Genomic DNA, 22,583 nt, shown 5'->3' on the forward strand with positions numbered 1-22,583 from the left:
GATCCAACATGGCATTTCTTATGTTCTTATAATGCGAACCACAGTTCATGTTGCTTTTTTCTCTTGCTAAGTGGTTATAGGTGTTATTGGGACTATAACAAGGCATTTTCTATATGGGTTGGGTTCATGTCTTTTCACTGCTTTATACTCTATGGCTCAGGACTGAACAAGTGTTGGAAAATGCATGTAGATGAGACAGACTTGAGATTAAATTATGGGCAAGTGTTTTTAGCCTACTTTCCAAAAAGAAGGCAGCTTATGAGATCATCATGTGTCTGTGTGTATGCATATATGTGTGTTCCCTGATGTCGTCTATGTTACGTGTCCCGGCCGTGCCAGGCCCACGCCTGGGCCTACTCATCCCGTGAGCTTAGCTGCCAGCTCCGGTTCACCTTCGCTCATGGTGGTAGGCAGCTGCCTCTGTCCCTGAGAGCCTGCAGCCAACTCTTCCGCTTCTGACTCCTGTGTGGTTCCTCCTGGCACCCGATGGGCCTCCCCGTGCGGACCTTGGAGGGCCACTGCTGCCCTACTTCCTCCGGGCTCTGGCTTAGGCATGCGCGTGCACAACTTGCACTCTTTTAAAGGGGCCACGGTGGGAAAGTAGCCCGCGGCCCCGGACGATGACATTACTGAGCCCCTGTACAAAAGGCAGGGCCCAGCCACTTGTTTCCTGCCTTAGCAACAGGTCTCCACAATTGCTTGTGTACTCGTTGCTCATTCCTGGTTCCTGTTCCTGACATCGTTCCTGTCTTCTGTTCCTGTCATTGTTCCTGGTTCCTGTTCCTGCGTGTTCCCTTGTCTGACCCTCGTTTCCCCGAACTGATTCTCTGATATTGACCCCTGCATCGCCTGGACTAGGCTTGGACTGATTCTCTGGTATTGACCCCTGCATCACCTGGACTTCGCTTGAACTGATTCTCTGGTATTGACCTCCGCTTCGTCTGGACTACGTCTAATCTATTTCCTGGCTCTGACCTCTGCTCTGCTCCTGGTACTGTGCCTTCCTGCCGATTGCCCTGACTCCAGCTTGCCTTGGACTCTCCTTGTCTCCTATGGACCTAGCCTCTCAGGCTTTGGCCTATCTTTACCTGGATGCCCCCTGTTCTCCTTTGTTTCTGTTGGCGTCTGGGTCTTTGGAACCCTGCCTCGTCTGGACCGTCCTCAGCCTTCTAATACCCCTGCTGGTCTCTGGCATACCCTTGTCTACATGAAGGCCCGCCTAAGTCCAGCCGGCCCTGGCACCTGAGGGCTCAACCTAAGGGAACATGGGCTGGTACTGGTGAAGCTCCAGTCAGCCTCCGTCTCCTAGCCTGCTCCGCCACCTGATGGTGGGGACCCGTAGGGCTTGCCCTGTGGGTAGCGCCAACCCCACCTCGAGCCAAGGGTCCACCACCAGCACAACAGATTGCCAAGGCCATAGATTTAGCAGAGCCTTCCGCCCTCCAGGCCATTCCTGGCCTGGCCTGGAAGATACAAGAACAGCAGCGGTTCCTAAAGGCATTGGCCTCTTCTGTCGAACATCTCCACGCTTGACTGGATACTCACGAAAGCACCACAGTTCCGGCATCTGCACTAGTCAGGCCACTGCCTGCAGCCTCACCTACCAGGGCTTTGCTGGCCTTACCCGCTCCACCCCGCTTTAAAGGGGATCCTCTTCTCTGCAGAGGGTCTATTAACCAGTGCTATATGCAGTTTGCTCTCAGCTTTCCATCTTCCAGGATGAACTAACAAAGGTGATTTTTATTCTTTTTCATTTGGAAGGCAAGGCATTGGCACGGGCCTTTCCCTTATGGGAGTACTTGGATTCTCTCCTGCAAGAATTGTCACACTTCGTGACCGTCTTCCATCGGACCTTTGAGGATCCTGGCAGGCAGGCTGTGGCCAGTACCCATCTCTTACACTTATGACAGGGTCAGAGACCACTCAATGACTACACCATTGAGTTTCGGACTCTAGCCACTGAATTGGCGTGGCAAGAGGATTGTCTCCAAGCCATTTACTTGGACGGTCTTTCATTCCAATTGAAAGATGAACTTGCAGCCCGAGAACGTTCGTCCTCTCTGGTGGATTTAATTGACTTGACAGGCTGGATTAATCACCGCCTCCAGGTACATCACTGTGAAGTTCGGACAACCCGACATGTTGCTATGGAGCGATCCCTCTCTCCTCCTACTATGGAGCCCAATAGTAGTGGGGTTCAGTCTACCATCATGTCAGAGGAACCTATGCAGCTGGGTCGTGGGCGCCTTACTCCGGAGGAACATCTTTGACAGAGGGACACTGGCTTGTGCCTGTACTGCGGGGCTTCCGGCCACCGCCTCCAGACTTGTCCTATCCATCCGGGAAACTCCCGGGCCTAAATTCGGTTGGGGGTCCTGAACTTAGGTACTACTACTCCGGCCCCTCAATTATCCTTGCCAGTCATGCTAACCTGGAACTCCCATTCTTTTCCAACCATGGCTCTAGTTGACCCTGGAACAGGTGGGAGTTTTATCTTGAAAGACCTGGTACACCTTTTAGGCATAACTACTCATGCCATAGAAGTCCCTTTGCGGATCGCCTCCATCCATGGCGAACTGCTACCTGGGCAGATCTCTCAAATTACAGCACCTGTTCGGCTACTCACTGGCACCCTCCACGAGGAGGAGATTGAATTTCTCGTGTTGGAGAAATCCATTCATCCTATAGTCCTGGGGTTGCCATGGCTTCAGCATCACTCCTCCCAGTTTGACTGGGGAGCCTTGCAGCTCACCGAATGGAGTCCTGCTTGTTGCCAACAATGCTTGAAGAAGGTGGAGCCTTTGTCTGCAGTCCCCCTTGCAGTAGCCGTTTCTGGTTTTCTGTCTCCCTCCCTCACCCCAGGAGATTAGCTGCCAGCTCCGGTTCACCTTCGCTCACGGTGGTGGGCAGCCACCTCTGTCCCCGAGCGCCTGCAGCCACCTCTTCTGCTTCTGATTCCTGTGTGGTTCCTCCTGGTGCCTGGTGGGCCTCCCTGTGCAGGCCGTGGAGTGACGCCGCCGCCCTACTTCCTCCGAGCTTAACTTGCACTCTTTTAAAGGGGCCGCGGCAGGAAAGTAGCCTGAGGCCCTGGATGGTGACATCACTGGGCCTCTGTATAAAAGGCAGGGCCCAGCCACTTGTTCCCTGCCTTGGCAAAAGGTCTCCACGATTGCTCGTGTACTCGTTGCTCGTTCCTGGTTCCTGGTTCCTGTCCTTGTCATCGTTCCTGTCTTCTGTTCCTGTCATTGTTCCTGGTTCTTGTTCCTGCGTGTTCCCTTGTCTGCTCCTTGTTTCCTCGAACTGATTCTCTGGTATTGACCCCTGCATCGCCTGGACTCCACTTGGATTGATTCTCTGGTATTGACCCCTGCATCACCTGGACTTCGTTGAACTGATTCTCTGGTATTGACCTCCTCTTCGTCTGGACTACATCTGATCTATCTCCTGGCTCTGACCTCTGCTCTGCTCCTGGTACTGTGCCTTCCTGCCACCTGCCACCTGCCCTGACTCCAGCTTGCCTTGGACTCTCCTTGTTTCCAACAGACCTGGCCTCTCAGGCTTTGGCCTATCTTTACCTGGACGCCCCCTGTTCTCCTTTGTTCCTGAAGGCGTCTGGGTCTTTGGAACCCTGCCTCATCCGGACCATCCTCAGCCTTCCTATACCCCTGCTGGTCTCTGGCATACCCTTGTCTACATCAACTGGGAGTCATCTCACAGAGGCCTGCCTAAGTCCAGCCGGCCCCAGCACTCAAGGGCTCAAGCTAAGGGGAACGTGGGCTGGTATTGACGAAGCTCCCATCGGCCTCCGTCTCCTAGCCTGCTCTGCCACCCGACGGTGGGGACCATAGGGCTTGCCCTGTGGGTAGCGCCAACCCCACTTCAGGCCAAGGGTCCACCATCAGTGCAACACTATACGTACCAAATTTTTATGTTCAAATGTTTTTATTAAGTAAACAAAAACACATTCATACAGCATATAACTCTCCCTTTTATATACTACATATCAAAACCAGATATGAAAGAACACAGTTTTTTCAACGAAAAACACATAATTCCCTTTCTCTCTTCCACCCTCTCATCCCTGCCCCATCCCATCGTGATACCCTCCTATCCTCTACCTTCCCCACCTTCCAACAATAATCTCCACCCAGTTGATTAAACAGTACAAACTCAAGAAAAGGCAGGAGAAATTTCTTCTTAGGTTCTGTTTAAAAGTCATTTAGAACCAAATTTCTTGCTATGTGTGGGTTTTGATTCTGGGGAATCTTATTTCCTTGTCTTAATTGAATTAACATTGGCCTTTGATACTGTGGACCATAAATTGTTATGTCATCAACAGATTAAGATTGGGATTGATGGCAATGCTTTTAGATGATTTTCCTCTTTTTTCTATCTGACAGGTCTTTTCAAGTTAAGGGGGTCATTTATCAAAATGTGATAAGGTGTTTTTGCATGTGGTAAGAGCCTACTGCATGTGTTAATGGGGCTTTTTGCATGTGATAACACCATATTGTATAGCTGCTGTGACCATGTGATGAGGTTTTGTGGCCTTTTGTGATGTCTCCTGTAAAGGCCCAGAGCCTTGGGGAGGGGGAGGGGGAGGGGGAGAGAGAGAGAGAGAGAGAGAGAGAGAGAGAGAGAGAGAGAGAGAGAGTGAGAGAGAGAGAGAGCCTGGCCATAATATCATCCCCAGAGGTAGGTATTTGTATCCCTATGGTAGGCCCACCTAGTAACTCGAGGTGGGGGTTAGGTATGAGTGTAGGGGGTTAGGGGCCACCTTGACATTCTATGTGACACGTACAAACAGAACAGTGGTCTCTTTTGAAGATCTGATGGCCTTCAGAGTGAGGAAACTCACTCCAAGATGAGATTTGGTCAATATTCTCTCCACCTAGCTTGATGTTACCCAGGTAGAGAGTCCATCAAGCTAGGTTGAGAGAACACTGCACAAATCTCATCTTGGATTGAGTTGCCTCACTCTGAAGGCCATCAAATCTTCACAAGAGACCACTGTTCTGTTCGTATGTGTCACATAGAATGTCAAGGTGGCCCCTAACCCCTACACTCATACCTAAACCCCACCTCGAGTTACTAGGTGGGCCTACCATAGGGATACAAATACCTACCTCTGGGGATGGCATTATGGCCAGTCTCTCTCTCCCTCCCTCCCTCTTCCTCAAAAATGGTCCTCCCAGTGTCCATATGCAGGAAATACAAGCCTGACACCTATCACAAATTCAGATAATGTGCTCTAACTTAGCTCTTTGCATAGCAATAAACTGAATTTTTGCATAAACCACGCCCCTTTTGCTATCGCATGCGGTACTTACCACATTTTGATAAATCCAGGCCTAAATTTGGTAATCATTTTTCTGATATTTTTCAAATTGAAACAGGTGTGCCTCATGGTTCATCACTTTTGGCCACTTTATTTAATATATATGCTTCCTTTGTGCAAATTGATGGCGGGTTTAAGGATTTATTTTTATTTGTATGCTGATGACATACAGTTTTATATTCCATTTGCTAAATCATTTGAACATACTGTTTCTTTGATATCAATCTACACGAAGGCTATTCAGCAAGTTTTGTCACATCTTAAACTTACAATAAATTCAAGTAAGACTGAAATTATCTGGTTAAATAGAAATCTCTCAGTGGTTAAACCGTCTGTTCTTGATTTAGGTATCTCTAATATTACTCTATCAGACCAAGTTTGTAACTTAGGTATTCAATTAGATGAGAATCTCATTACGAAAAAACATATTAATAAGTTAATTAATGTAGGCTACGCTAAATTTGGTTTATTAGATCAATTGAAGCTCCTATTGACCTTTCAAGGTTTTCGCACTGTTTTGCAGACTCTTATTTTTTCAAACTTAGATTAATGTAATTCCTTACTACTTGGTCTTCCTGCTTGTTGTTATGATTTGTGGATGTGTAGACCCTTGGCCCGAGATGCGAGATGTACTGCCTATGGGGAGGAGCCCCACAGGTCCGCACCATCGGGAGGCGAGGTATAGACACAGTAGGGAGCTATGGGCACAGTGATGGAGAGGTCCCCAGGGACCAGGAGGTTACCCCAGTAGGTTGGCAGACTCGGGGCAGTACCTGGGCTGAGAGGCGCCAGACAGACCGTGGAGCAGAAGGCGTAGAACTAGCCATGCAGGAGGTTCTCCGGGAAGGCAGCTCAGGGGGCGGAGCTGTGCAGCATAGAGGGCGTAGATGTAGTGACGCAGGTCAACCCGTGGAGCAGGGAAGCCCGAGCCAGATCTCTGCTGCTGACGTAGGCAGGAACCCGGAGAGCGGAGGAATGCCAGCAGTCTTGTGTAGATACAACCTCGAGGAGCGGGGCAGCAGACAGTCACTGAGAGCACAAGAGCCCAGCCCCGAGGAGTGGGGAAGCTCTGAAAAGTCTCTAGAGTTAGTAGGCACGGCCCGAGAAGCGGGGAAGTGCAGACAGAATTGCATAGGACACAGGCACAACCCCGAGGACCAGGGAAGCCTTGTTGATGAACTCACAGGTTGCCGCAGTATTCCAGGGAAGACCTGAGTAGTAGCAGCTCTTACCGAGTAGGACCCAGGAAGTACAGAGCCAGACCATGGAGCAGGGTAGGCCAGGAGAGCAAGTCCCCGTGAAGCGCACACTGACCCCCGAGGAGCGGGTGCTAGACAGGGTCCAGGAGCAAGGCAGAAGCATAGTCTCAGGAGCATGAAGGCAGGCGTTGTAGACACGTACAGAACTTGTGGCCAAATCGGCTAGCTGGGGATGAAGGTGGAGCTTAAGTACAGAAGTCCGATGACATCATCAAACAGGGACGCCCCCAAGGTTCCCGCCGAAGAGGCTTAAAAGGTGTGGCCGATGACGCGCGCGTGCCTAGGAAGGCCCATCATTGTGGGAAGTAGCAGCTACCATGCTGCCATGAGGAGTCCCGGGGAACGCGTCGATGTCGGCTGGCCTGCGCTGCGATCAGACCCGGGAAGACAGGAGAGCGGAGCAAGAAGTGAGTTCTCTTGGTCACAGCTGTCTGCGACCGACAGGCATAACACCTGTAGACTGAAACCTTTACAATTATTACAATTATTACAAAATGCCTCAGCCAGACTCTTACTAGGGTTTAAAACATATGATCATATAACACCTACTCTGATTTCACTGCACTGGTTACCACTGGTTATTCATTCAAATGATACTAGCATGATTGATGCAGTGTTATAACTATATACTCCACAATGAGTACTAAGATCCCAAAATAAAGGTATTTTGGTTGTTCCAACATTATGGAGTGCACATTTGACGCAAATAAGAGAACATGTGTTTTCCATAGCTGGTCCTAAATTATGGAACTCATTGCCTGAGATGTTGCGTATGTTAACCGATATAAAGAGATTTACATGTAAACTAAAAACATGATTGTTTAAAAATGCATATAACCTTGCTTAAGAGAGAGAGTGAGAAAATTAATTGAGTTATGAACAGTAAATGATGAGAACTATATTTAGGTTGGAAGTAAGAAGGATTAAATGTGACAATCTATGTTGTATTGATTATTATGTTTTAGATTGTATATTATTTTACTGTTTTTATTAGTATATGTTATTTTGGTATAACAGTAATTGTGGCCATAATTGCCTCTAGAGGGAAAGCTTTAAGGCAAATTAATAGATTGTATGTTGCCATTAAAGGTACTGACACATAACCCAGTAAAACTTTATAGAATTTACTTGCAAATCCATCTGAACCATGTATAATTTGGTATGTTGCACTGCAAAATATAGTTCTGTGAGTTTAATAGGGGCATTCAGTCTATGTAATTGCTGCTCTGATCTCTGAAGATATATAGAATGAATATAGTTCCTCATTTCCACTATATTATTTGGAGTTTACTCCTGATAGAACTTCCGAAAAATATGACAGATTTGCTCACTAGAATTAATCACAATCCTAGAATTGGACCGTAAGGTTCTATAAACTTGGGAGTTGACATTGATTTATTTATTCTCACTAATAAGTTCCCTGTCTTATTTCTAAAAGCAAAATATCTATATTTATAATACACGAGTCCTTTCTTGATATATTGATTTATGAGAGAGTTTAAATACCACCTGAGGTGCAATTATTTGATGTTATTCTCAGCTGTAGCATTAAACCCAAAATTAGATTTATATATGTATAGGGGCTGATATTCAGCCATAGAGTGGCTCGATAAGGCCTGGATTTATCAAAATGCATGTGATAGGAAAAGGGGTAATAGGCAGTTTATTGTACTAATACCTATGCAAAGCACTATCTTAGTGCAAATTGTAATAACTATTTCATACTTTGTGATAAGTGCCAGAACTGATGTATTTCCTACATACAACCACTGGGGGGACCATGAGAGAGAGAGAGAGAGAGAGAGAGAGAGAGAGAGAGAGAGAGAGAGAGAGAGAGAGAGAGAGAGAGAGAGAACCTAGTCATAATGCTCTCACACTAGATAGATATTTATATCTCTATGGGAAGCCCACCTAGTCACTCGAGGTGAGGTTTAGGTATTAGTGTAGGGGTTAGGGGCCACTTTGACATTCAAAGTGAGATGTACGAACAGAACAGTGCTCTCTTGTGAAGATTTGATGACCTTCGGAGTGAGGAAACTCACCCAAAGATGAGATTTGTGCAATGTTCTCTCAACCTAGCTTGATGTTACCCAGGTAGAGATTCCATCAAGCTAGGTTGAGAGAGCATTGCACAAATCTCATATGCAGACTCCCACTCCCAAAAACACACACACAGTTTCTCACTCTCACATGCTGTCTCACATGCAGGTTCCCACTCCCCACACACACAGGTTCTCACATCCTCATGCTTTCTCTCACATACACACACTCCCACTCCCACACATACTCTCTTTGGGCCTCCCCTCCTCTTCTGGGCTTCTTCTTGCTGCAAGGGCTCCTTTTCTTGGGCCATCATGGGATGAGGTCCACAGCAGCCTGCTGCAGGGTTTTCTCTTCTTGGGATCTCATGGAATGGGTCCATGATGGCCCTGCTGCAAGGCCTCTTCTTGTCGAGTCACTGAGCAGCGTTAATTGGGTGGGCCTCAGCCCAAAATGAATAAGCTATGGTCTACCTAGGCTCACCCATGGTTACAATGCTATGAAGGTGAAATGTGTAGAAGTTTTATAACAAGTTAATATATCAAAGAACAAAAACTCTCCACTTGAAGGTGAACTCGTTAAAAATGAAATACAAAAAAATCACCCTTTAGCAAACTAAACAAAAATGGACACGCTTAGATTTCAAAATGATTCGTTTCTTAGGTCAGTTTTATCAACAAATCATTATATAGAAAAGGTTGGTAGTTTCATATCAACTTCACTAATGATACCCACTGGGTTATCAGGGCTGATATCCGGTGTTTAGAGACCGACCACTGATGGCGTTTAGGAGAGGGAACAACATTAAGGACAAAGTGGTTCATTCTTTTTTTAAAACACCACAGCCCAAGATAAATGAGGAGGTGGGTCATTACCCATGCAACTCCTGTTTAATGTGTGCCATTGCGCACTCTAACATCAACTTACCGGTTGCTAAGCTGAAGTTTTATGCACCCATGACAAAAACCTCTTGTACCTCTGACACACTTGTATATGTGATTTGGTGCCCGTGTGAGTTATTATATGTTGGAAAAACTATGAGGAGATTAAAAACTCGTTTAATTGAACATAAAAGTGCTCTGAAACATATGAAAATGGAAGCTCCGCTGGTACAACATTGTGTAGAGAAGGGCCATGCATTTGAAAACCTGAAATGCTACAAAAAGAACAAAGATGGATCTTTAAACTACAAATGGTACACCTTGAAGGCCTCAGCAAGGAAGTTGATTGGTCGATGTATATGTAATGGAGAACCTGATTGGTGCCGGTTCAGAGAAAGCGGGTTGTTTAAATAGAGGCACTTCCGTTAGAGGAAGTTCGAGCGAGGAGCGCCATTTGTTTGTGTGCTGCAGGGTTGAGCCGGGAGCGGCCGAGAAATTAAGTAAGCCCCATGTTCATGTAGTCTGATGAAAAATTTAAAACTAGAATTACAAACGAAATTTAGTGTGAAGAAAGTTAATGTGTTTTTTTTGATAGGTTGAATCCCCTGAAGCAGGCGACATTAGCCGCCGAAACATTGCAATGTTGGGAGGTCGGAGAGTTTTTTAACGCCAGCAACGTGGAAGGCAGTGTTGAAAGAAAAAAAGAAAAAAGAATGAAAATGATGTTTTTCGTTGGCGTGTGGACACACCGAGGTGTATGTTGAGTCACGGCAAAAAAAGACTGGGGTGTCGGTGAAACCACGACAAACAATTAAGATAAGTTGAAATATATGCACTTTCAAAAATTTAAAAAAAAAAAAAAAAGCAGATAAAAATATTGGGAAATAGTAAATGAGGTAAAAACTGAGTGCCACTACACACGAAGTTGGTTGCAGCCCATTGCGGGCAAGAGCCAAACGACTGTATATATGTGAGCACATTAACATCTGATACTAATTCCCTTAATATTCATAAAGAAAAATCGTTAAGAAATATTTTAAAGGAGTTTGATAATCCTCATTATTGTTATTTATTCAGTGTATAACTATTACATTATACATCTAAGTGGCTTTTGAAACTGGACCTCAGAATAGATACCAGGGAGCCAAAGCTATGGATCTGAGGATAAGTAGGTGCTACAGTAGTGACTGGGAGAAAATGCCAATATACTTTTCTATTACATACTGTTCCGGGCCCCTCTGCCCCCACTATGACAAGGACCTTTAGTATTGGACAGACTCTTCTCCCTCACCGTCATTGTAGAAAAAGCATGTGACTCCAAAGGACATTTAAACTTTACCATGCTGCCCAGCACTCGCAGTACCACACATCTCAGCAGAGGTCTTTCATTCTAAAAACTGAGGGGTAAGTTGTGACACTTGGTGGGGGGGAGGAGGGAGGATGTCACATGGATTTCAGACTGAAATTATGTTGAAATCCAATTTGTGCAGACAGTAGCATATCTGGCAGAATGACATTCAGGGATGAGCTGCCAAATGCTGATGCTCCCTAATTACAATCATTGAGTTGCACGTTCTGTTTCCGGCACAGGTTCAGAGGATCTGGTTTAATTGATGCAGCTGTCCCTGTGCTGGCTCCAAGCCTCCGTGTCCATGATTCTGCATTGCTATGTGATGTGCATGGTGATGGCGGATCACAGGAAGGGACACGTAAAGCGAGTTGTTCTCAATGTTATGTTACACTCATGATGAAATGTGAGATGTGGAACAATAGATTGCCGTACAGAGATAATACAGAAAGATATGTAGGTAGATGACAGATAAGACTGACAGGCTCACATACCGACAGAATAATAAATCATATTCGGAAAGGTTATATGTAGACATTGTAGCTGTGCAGAGAGAGAAAGTGGGAGATACAAAAAAAAGACAAATACTGTGGCTGTGCAGGAACTGACAGCTGGCTATGCGGAAAGAAGTGAGAGATATTGGCAGCCGTTGAAGGCAGAACCCCTGTGAAACTCTCTGCTTGTGGTCTTTTCACAACCCTGACCTACTTCTCTGGCAGAGATGATTGATGGGGTGGAAAAAGAAGCACATTGCAGGGGAACAGATCTCAAGGTCGTAAATATCAGTAAGAGACCTAGATGACTGAAGCCTTGAGAACTATTTATAGGACACTTATACCAAGCAGCTGAACAATTGCCAGAGAGAAGCAGCACAGATAACCCATATAACAATGACTACAGCGCTAAAGAGAGACCAAGGAAGTGGGATGCTATGCACGGAGACAGGTTTACAGGGATCAGGCACAGCTGGGACATTAAAGACTGTAGATTGACCTGCAGTGGCACCAGAATCGAATTATGCCCTTTTGCATAATTATGTACTTGGCTGGTTGAAAGGTAAACCACATGTTCATCAAGACCAGCTTTATTCTAATAGCCTAAGAGTTATTTCTGGGTGGGACCTCAAAGGAAGATTTTTAAAAAAAATGTACATCTACAACCAATTCTGCAGCAGTGAAAGAAGGTCTTCCCAACCCACGGGTATGCGTTTAACATAAGATCCTGCATCCGCGCATTTCTCTAAAGCCCTGAGGGGTAAACTTTGTTGCCAAAGGGCTACATTAATGGTCTGGGAAAGGGATCAGTGAAATTACAGGGTGTGGGGAGGAGGGGCGGGGCAAACAGAAATCTCCTAACTCTGCTCTAAAGCCATTCACTCTTTGTGGGAATTCTGCACTCCAAAATTTAAATTTCTGTGCAAAGAAATTCTGCGCACAATGACGGTAACTTTACAACAAACGTGCAGGTGCCCAGACACATGCAAGTGGGCGCATGAACGGACATGTGCTGGAATTTTAAACCATGTGCACAGTCACGCCTGTATGATCTCAAATACGCCTACTGCATGTAAGTATGCTCCTAATTTTAAGCCATTTCTCGAGTAAACATACTTTGTCTATCTTCCTTAGGACTTTGTTGACTTTAACGCACACAAGAAAGCAGATTTTAAAACATGCTCGCATGAGGGACGTTCCCAGTTTTACCATGTGGTCCACCAGTTTGCCCAGTCTATCTCAAAGTCATCCAGACCCCCTCTGGTTCTTCAGCCTGCACTCCCCCCAGTTGACCCAGACCCCTCACCCTGGTGAGATAGGCTTAAAACGTGATTTCTGCAGACTTACACCTCAACAGGAGCAGCATACATATACACAGTTAACAAGCCGTTGCGCACTGTGGCCTCCGGCTTGAAAATCCGGATTTATGTGCATAACTATTGGCCCCATCCTTCCCCACCCCCTTTTTATTAGCATGCTCATTCACGTGCATAATTAGCAGCTTTTAAAATCCGCATTGGTCATGTGTGGCTCACATACTCGTGTATATGGGCCTTGTAATGCGAGCAGTGCTTTAAAAATTCAGCCCAATAAATATATATATTTTTTTATTTATGCATTTTTAGATATATTACACTTTGTACAGAAACATAAGAGCAACAATTATAGACATTAGTACAATCCAGTGCCTTATTAAGGAAATTGCTCAATCTTAATTAGACTCCAAAACAAAAAATATAATATAGGGGGACAGAAAAAGAGGGGAAAATCAGAAATAAATTTAAGGAAATTGCTATAACAAGATAATAATCTGTGATCAAATCTAATGACGTTCAGTTTATGGACAATACTATAGGACTGGAAACCAAAGCTTTCCTAGTGTTTACAAATGCTTCAGGAGCAAAACATATATAGCTTTCATTATTCAATTTAAGAAAATATTTACAAGGGTATCTTAATATAAAATTGGCTTACAGTGCAGGAACTTCTTGATGGAGAGCTAAGAAAGCTCTTCTCCTCTCCTGAGTGACATTTATTTATTTAGTATTTTTCTATACTGACCTTCATGGTTAAATACCATATCAGGTCGGTTTACATCGAACAAGGGGATAGTAACAGAGAATACATATTTAAATAAGTGGATAAACAGAAGAATCAAGGTTACATTCAACAGGGATGGTAAAAACTTGGAAGCTTAAGCAGCTGGAAAGAAAGGCCTAAGAAGGCATAAAGTTAAGTAAACATAAAAGCATAAAAACCAACACGGTAACATGGTTAGTGCTAGATTAAGTGGTTAGAAGAGACTTGTGCTTGTGGGAGTTAAAGGATGTCAAAGTCCATAGGTCTTGGGAAGTGTTAATAGGTCTTGGGAAGACATGAGATAGATCAGGAAAGATCTGAACAGCACAACCCATGAAAGAATCACCAATATTTGCAAAGAAACTTTTCATAATAAAACTGAGATCTTTCTCTGAAAAAAAAGGAAACCATTAAAGTGCTTCTTTCAATGACCTCTAAATTTGAAGTCTCTAAGAAGGCCATTAAATCTAAGGCCTTTGCGTATGTCTGTCTGTTCCCAGGTGTGAGAAAATAAACTTTATTTAGAGAAGGAAACATCTTATCAGAGATCTTCAAAGTGTCCAAAAAATATCATCTCAAAGTCACTTTGGGAAATTCACCCATAACCCTAGGAAAGTTGGTAAGTCTTAAACTGAGGTGACGCAATCTGTTTTCAAGAAGTTCCATTCTTCTCTGAACTGTTCTGCTCCTGAATTAGCACAGAATGAGTATTTTTAATACTCTAAACATCTTGCTCTAAAGATGAAGATCTCTCCTGAGATTTATTTTGAGAAATATCACACGTGGAAATATGAGATTCAAGCCGATATGAAACATTGTCAGCCTGAATGGAGCAGTTGGCACAAGTCTGGCCTATAGAAACCATTAAGTCCCAGAGTGCATCCATTGTGACCACTGCCGGTTTAGGAGGAACTGCAAAAGCAGAGGAAATACTAGGAACCTGACTGAATTCACAGTCAGATTCCTCAACAGCTGCAAATGAGGTAAAAGATGGCAAAACCGCAGCCCCTTCCAAGGAGTTAGCTACAGCAGCAACAGTAACTGCAATGGCCCCAGGATCTCCCTTCGAAGCAGCTTCAAATTGAAATCTTCGTTCAGCGAGGCTATGTTGCGCTGAGCTAGCGGCATGCAAATGTTGAGTGTTGAGGCAGCTGAGGGAAACCTTTTCCCCAGCTGAGACTGGCTCTCCTCCACCCGATCCCCCCTCCTGATTCGTAAAGGCTACAAACTCTGAAATCATCCACTGCCTGGTTGGCAAAATAGGCTTCGAGGGGTAAGCACACATTTTGCTTTTATGTTTGAGAGGCATATTAAATGAAGAAACCTGAAAGTCAGAGAGGGTCTGTGATAGAGTATATGACAGAGAGCCTCAGACTGCCTGTAATACAGTATATGACAGAGAGCCTCAGACTGCCTTAACAGACCGGCTCCAGCTATCTGGCCCGGTCCACCTTAAGACAGACAGGAAAGGGATCCTCGGGTGGGAGCGTTTCCCTGAGGTAAGGGATACAAAGGTGAGGCCCTGAGAGAGTGAGAGAGGCCCCAGGGAGAAGAAGGAAGCTGTAATGGAGTGCTGTGCTCTTGTTGAAAACTGTTCTTGCATTGTCAGTCTGCTGAGGTAAGCAGCCATTTTGATTTTGTCTTGCTGAACCTTTTGTAATTAAACTGTTGAAAAGCAGAACAGACTCCAGCCTGGTCTGTTCTCCGACCTTCTCCTGTCTTAGACCGCTCCAAGGGTATCACATATGGTGGTAGAAGCGGGATTACTTGGTCTAAGCATCTGCACAGACAGGGTCTTACTGCCATCTTGTCCCCTAATATTTTTAAATTATGCTATATTATTTGTCAAACGATAACATAATATAATCCTTGTCCTTCAGTAATACTTTTATCTACAATGCAGAAAAATACAACTATTATTCAAAGATAGAGAATTTCCCCTGTAATAATATCTTATAAGGCAGTGGACCCCAAACCCAAGCCCTATCTCAACCCACTCACTTCCCACCTCCAAGTTCAACCCACCCTCTCAGTCTCTCTCTTTTCAGGCCATTGCTGCCTCTTCCTTTTTCTGACCCACACAGACTGACATGGTCTCAACCTTTTTTCACCCATACAGCCTGCTTCAAAGCTCTATCAAAGCCATGCCAGCGCAGAGGAGGAGAATTCTGTGCCAGCACAATTCTGCATTGCACAGTGATACAGAATTCCCCAGGGAGTAATCATCATACACAAATTGATCTCTTTATTCCTCCAAAAACACCTCCAATTTTCTTTTGAAGTTGGATGTCTTAGCTGTCATCATCTCCGTTAGCAAAATGTTTCAAAACTTTTGAGTAAAGAACTTCTTTCTTGTGAAGGGAGTGAAATCTGTTACCCCTTAAATTTAGAGGGTGTCCACTTGATTGCTGCTCCTAAGGCATAAAGATCACCTGCAAGATCCCTGTGGGGTTCACGGATATATTTATGCCATATAATTAAATTTCATCCAATTGCCATTTTTTTAAGGCAACTAGCCCTAATCTAGACAGTATTTTAGCACACATACATAAGACTTTATATCCTCATTATTTACGTGGTTATTTCTTTTCATGTATAGAATATTTTATTTAGCTTTTATGCAGCTTGGAATCACAAAATATAAGAGAAATGACAACATATTGCAGGGAAATTGACTGGATATAGTTTACAACATATAATATTCAAGGATGCATAGAACCAGTTATTGAAAAAAGAGGCAAAACTGGAGGATCACATGATGCAGTGGGCTCGGATGGTTGCATGAATCTGAGAGTTGCGTGAATCTGTAGAGCTGTGTGCCATCGTCGACACACACCATATTTTCTTTGCCCTGCTGTACATGGATGACTTTGTCAGTGTATGGACAGATTTATTACTTGGGTGCCTAGAATTATGTCTACTAGATTCTCCAGAAAAGATGCGAAGCCGTGCCTATTTGACTGCAAAATGGCCACCGTAAAGGAGAATGCAAATATAATAGCGCTTACTGAAGTGGTTGTGGCTGCCCTCGGAATCCCTTTGATGTGATCTCTGCACAGATATCGGTGGTACAATTTTCTATCCCTGACTTTGGATCGTGCCTTGACGGGCTGGAAGGCCGAATCAGCGTGGTAGAGGATGACTCTATGGCAGCTGCGGCGAAAATCCAATGGCTGGAGAAATTGGTACTAGAGCAATTGCACAAACTTGAGGACTTGGAAAACCGCTCCAGGCATAACCAACCTGCGAGTGGTGGGCATTCTAGAGTCAGTAGACGATAAACAATTAAAGGTCTCTCTGGCACGTGAGCTGGCTAAAGTGCTGAATCTCCGGACGGAAAGCGGGCCTATAATTATAGAGCGCACACACCGCCTAAGAGGAATCGCGCTGGGACAATCCAGGCCTAGAGAGTAGATTTTCAAGCTCCTGAACTATGCACAGAAAGAGCAAATCCTGCAAGTGTATCGCAAAACAAAGGAGTTGCGATGTTTGACCAGCATATACTATTGTTCCAGGATTTCTCGTCCCGGGTCTCAACGCAAAGAAAGGAATTTACTTTGATGTGCTCAGTATTGGTGAACAGGCAGATCCGTTTTGTTTTGTTATAGCCAGCGCGTTTACGAGTATGGCACAATAACTCTGCATTGACATTTGAGTTTGTGGAAGAGGCACAAAAGTTTCTGGATGGCCTGCCAAATAGGGGGGACTGAGTTGCAGAGACCACTGCTTCTCTAATTAAAGCAGGGATTTGTTTATGTCCAGTGGATTTTTAATGCCTGGCTATGCAAGAGTGTTCGGACTCAATATGGGCATTTTTTTTTATAGGCATGCTGGTCCCTCACTTAGGGCCTGCCGTTTGTTGATTTTTTTTGTATCGGCTGAGCAATTTAATTCCTTTTTCTGGTCTGCATTGATGTTAAGACTGGTGAAATATGTCTATGGTTATTTTAGTCACCAAAGCTGGGAGGCAATCTGTTGATGTGGCCATGTCACTAATACCATGGTTTTTCTAGTTTGGGGGGGGTCACCTGAATGCATTCAAGGTGATCTTGGTCTTCCACTTTTGGGAGATGAGTTATTTCAGTTTTTCTGTTTTTCCTTTTGTGTGGGGCAACATTTATTTATTTATTTATTTAAAACTTTTATATACCGGTATTAGTATGCAAACATCATACCGGTTCACATTGTAACTGAAAGACTAAAAATACAAATAACAGGGCGGGGACGAGGAGGGAGTAAATACATAGTGCAGGAAGAGTAGAAGGAGAGAAGAGATAAACTTTGAACGGTACCAGGTAACATAATTACTGGGACTATATACAATATTTACAAGAGGCTATAAACATACCACAGAGGGTTAATTTGGGTGGGTTTGGGGAGCGGTGTGGGGGTGTGCTAAAGGTGCATATGGCTTGGGAGTTAATAGGGATATTGGTTATTTGGCAAGTAGTTGGGCAGCATGAGGGGAGGGAAGACGTTTTTATGGGCGTTAGGTCATGCTTCCTGAGTGCCCCAGTGGGTCCGCGGCTTCAACTGGGACAGAGTGGTCTCCCCGTAAAAGATTGAAAATCAGCCTTATGATGGGCAAAGGAGGTGTGGGATGGGGGTCCCCGGTTGAATAAATATCATGGAAAGTAGCAGGACTTGGCACTCCAATAAAGTGGGAAAAAATATTGTGCCAATTGAATAGGTTGAAAGGGAGCATTATTTTCCTTCAAGAGACACATATGTTAGAAAAAGAACATTTAAAATTAAAGAGGAAATGGGTTTCACAGGTATTCTCAGCCCAAGGTTCTACTAAATGGTGTGGAGTTGCTGTTGCGCTGCTCCGTGGCTGGTGCCACAGGAGGCGCTTACCTGCGCGGCTGGAGGCTGCAGAAGCTGGGGCCTCGCCTGGTTCCCACGGCCGGGGCCGCCACCGAGCCGGAGCGGCAGGAGCCACGTCAGGGTTCCTCTTCGCATCCTGGGAGACACTGATGCTGCCATCTGTTGCCGCGGCGTGGAGGCCGCATCCATGGACTTTCCTGCAGCTGAGGAGCCGCTCCTAGAGCCTGCTTGCGGCCTGCATGATGCCGCTTCCTCGACGGGGCCTGCCCTGAGGCCCAACTTCCTCTCTTCGGCTCAGCATCGCAGCAGCAAGCATGGCTGCTGTCCAGGGTCTTGCCCCTTCCTTCCTAAGGGGCAGGCCTGTGGCTTCTTCCTTCATTTAAAGGGCCAGCCAGGTGTTGCCCATCTGAACTCCTCCCAGGGAGTTGCCTGCTTCCTGCCCTATAAAAGGGCTTCTCCGTCAGTCAGTCCTTGCTTTGGCAAGGAGAAAGTCCTCCTGGGCTAGTCCTCCCAAGGACTTCTTGTTTTCAGTTCCTTCCTGGCATCTTGACCTTCTTCCATGGATTTTCGTTTATCTTCCTGGTCTCTGTCCTGATGTTCCTCTATGTCCTGATGTCCCAAGTTCCATCATGTTCCTGGTCCTAATGCTCCAGGTCCGGTGGGACCTGTGCCTCTGGAAATTCCCTGCTTTTACTCTGAGTTTCCAAGCTCCAAGGTTTTATCTAATTTCCCAAGTCCCGACTCCGGAGGATCCGAGGTGTTTCTACTAACCTGCGCTATGAGACTTCCTGAGCCTGTCCTGTTCTCCTCATGGTCCGCGACCAGCCATCCAGCTGTGTAGGGAGCGAAGGGGACAGTGTGGTTCGCGACCAGCCCCACGTGCTGTGTAGGGTGCCTGAGGGTCTTTCTCATCCCTCTTGTTTCCTGTCTTCGTCCCAAGCTCCAGTCTTCACTCCAAGCTCCAGTTTTCACTGCAAGCTCCAGTTTTCACTCCAAGCTCCAGTCTTCATTCCAAGCTCCAGTGCCTACGGCCTCCTTCCACCATGACCTCTGTCTGGCCTGCAGCCACTACTACACCCTGTGGCAGGTCTGAAAGGGCTTGGAATGGTCGGAGGACCATTCAGAGACCACCATTGTGTTGGTGGCCTCACGGGCATGCAGGTCGGCGGAGGATTTGAGGTTCCTGACTCCCAGACTTGGACTGTCTTCACTGCAAGGGCACACATTCTCCTTGTTCTATGCCGGAGAGTCCTAGGTTGCACTCTGTCCCATCGTCAGGGCAACAGGAGTGCCAAGCCTTGAGCATCCCGAGCTCGAGGCTGACGCAAGCTCCAACAATTGCTATCTTGATACATAAAGATGTGTCGTTTCAAATGGAAAAGGTAAAAGTTGATCCGGAGGGTCACTTTGTTCTGGTAGGGGGAAAGCTTAGTGCAAATAATGTTATCCTGTCATCCGACTATGCTCCCAATAACTATAATCATAAATTCTTTGTACGTCTCATTACTAAGCTACAGGATATGGGGACAGCCCCAATAATCTTGAGAGGGGATTTAAATTGTATTGCAGACAATGTCATGGACAGGTGGCCTAATTTGAGCGTGAATCCTAGTTATGAACACAGGGGGGTTAATTTTCTATGCTCTTCATTGCAATTGTTAGATATATGGAGAATCCTTCACCCAGACGAGAAGGACTACACGTATTATGCAAGAGCCTATTCAACCAAATCTCGTATTGATTTTATATTGGTGTCCGAGGGGCTGCTTCAAAATGTAGAAGGTGTGGCTATCAGTCCTTTAGTGATATCAGACCATTGTCTGGTCACTTGCTCATTAGCCAGAGCAAACTCTAATGCCTGATCCAAGTTTTGGCATATGCCTGAATGGTTAGCAATTGATTCTGATTTTAAGCCTTACTTGGAGGGAAAATGGAGGGAGTTTGCTGAACATAATCATCAACACTGCTCTACCCCCATTTTGTATTGGGAAACAGTGAAAGCTATATGCGGGGAGACATAATTAATTATTTCTCTGCTAAACACAGGGCCCTTAATAAATCTATAGTGACATTACACAAGCAACTTGCCACACATAAAGCTAATTTTAATACTTTTGGGGCCAATGATTGGAAGGACAAATTCCTGACTACTCAGAAATTATTGAATGACTGTCTCCATAAAAGGGCGATGGTCTCCTTGTTTGCGGGAAAACATCAGTTCTATAGATATGATAACAAACCGGGTAGACTTTTAGCTAATTTGGTGAGATCGCGGAGGAGATCGGTTCATGTTTCAGGTCTTAAAAATGTGGGGGGCAATTTGTGCACAGATGTATCAGAGATAGGAAAAGTTTTCTGTCATTTTTACCATCAGCTGTACACTGCTAAAGGGGAAGATCTTACTGCCTGAGCAAATTTTATGGCCAATCTAAATTGTCTCTGTTGCGTCCGTCGGTAGCAGATGGCTGCAACCGCTCTGCCTCACCTTTTTTTTGCCTTTCTCCGCCTCCATGGGTAAGATGGCTGCCTCCGGTGCCGAGTGCCAAAAACCCTTGGTGTCTCCAACTCAGCATGGGCGTCCCCCGTCCGCCATGCTCCTTCCCTTGCCTCCTAGGGCGCACGCGCGCGCACGCTGCCTACGTTTATCTACATGTTATGGCGGGAACCTCGGGGGCATCCCCACCGCATGACGTTCATACCTCCGGGTATTTAAGCCTCCGCTCTGTTCAGAACGAATGAGTTAGCAAGGACTTCGGTTTAGTTACTCTGACCGCTTCTAAGCTGCGCGCTTAGACTCCTCGCTATCCTCTGGGGTATCTCGCTCCTGAAGAAGCTCTGGGCACTCGCTCCTCGGGGGCCTCTCACTTCCAACTACCCTTCGGGGTTTCTACCACTAACTAGACAACCGCTCCTCGGGGGTCTTTCTTCTCTTTTCATGATTCTGTGCTGCCAGGTACTCGCTCCTCGCGGGCCTATCCAGCTCAGAGTATCCTGCACCACGGACCTTGGGTCCCACCATCACCATCCACCAGGAGGATTCCTGCACTACTCTTCAGTGAGTACCTTTGTGATCCAGCTCTCCAATTCCACCCACCAGGTTCGGCTTATCTCGCTCTACGGAACACTACCAACCTTCTACATCATCTGAGGCTGTCTGCATGTATTGGCACCTTGCTGGACTTCAGTGCCATATCCTCCGGCACCATTACCATCATTCTACAGCAGTATAATAAAGCTTTCCATCTCCAGTGTCTGCTCTCTGAGTCTAGCCTATCGCTGTGGTTCCCCATGGGGCCCCTCCTCATGGGAGGAGTCATCACCACTGCGACTGAGTCCACACTATGCCTCAAACCCAACAGTCTCAACTGCATCCTAAAGTTTTAAAGAGGCTAAATGCTCCAATTATATCAGGTGAAATAATGGGAATTATTAAGGATTTAAAATCTTTTAAATCTCCAGAACCAGAGGGGCTGCATGCCACATTTTATAAAGTCCTATGTGAGCATGTTCAGGACCCTCTTAAACATTTTTTTGATGCTATGGTTTAGATGCGGAATCCCTGCGGTCAGCTGTAATAATTGTGCTACCTAAACCGGGGAAAGACCAGAATGATTCTGCCTCGTACGGTCGTACCGACCTATATCACTTTTAATTCTTGATATAAAACATATGCCAAATTGCTTGCTAATCAGCTGAAATATGTACTGCCCTTTTTAATTTCCATGGAGCAATCTGGTTTTGTTTATAGCAGGCACTCTAATTCTAATATTTGACAGCTCCTATTGGCCATGGAAATGAGCATCCATAATAAAATACCGGATTCCCTTGTGGTTAATTTCAATGCGGAGAAGGCCTTTGATAGGGTCTCTTGGCCTTTTCTTAAATATGTTCTGCTGGAGAATGGGTTTGTTGGGAATAACCTGGAGGCCATACAGGTGCTTTACTCTAACCTAATAGCTTATATCCAGGTAAATGAAGCCCTGTCAGAGACTATTCCTTTATACCAAGGTACGAGGCAAGGGTGTCCCTTATCTCCCCTATTATTCAGTTTGACTTTACAGCCCCTTATTAGGAAGCTTAAACAAGACAAGCTGTGCAGAGGATTCCAATAGGGCGGTTGTATAATAAAATAATGCTTTCCGTGAACGATATTCTGATGATGTTATCAAGGGCTCAGCAATCTCTCCCAAGAGGACTGGCTTTAATCACTGCCTATGAGAAATTTTCTGGGATAAATAAATTGGAGGGCTTAGATATGAGTGGTACACTTCATGAAAGTTGGTCTTCCTTTTCATTATGGTGGACAGGGGAAAAGAT

General features: G+C 45.4%; 1 protein-coding gene across 1 annotated transcript in view; it reads right to left on the reverse strand.

Annotated features, from left to right (window-relative positions):
• The window catches only part of FNDC4 (fibronectin type III domain containing 4), an 85,417-nt gene that overhangs the window by 21,920 nt on the left and 40,914 nt on the right, over positions 1–22,583 (reverse strand). The gene's annotated exons all lie outside the window — the stretch shown is intronic.

The sequence above is a fragment of the Rhinatrema bivittatum genome, chromosome 3, assembly GCF_901001135.1.
Source record: "Rhinatrema bivittatum chromosome 3, aRhiBiv1.1, whole genome shotgun sequence".
Lineage (NCBI taxonomy): Eukaryota > Metazoa > Chordata > Amphibia > Gymnophiona > Rhinatrematidae > Rhinatrema > Rhinatrema bivittatum.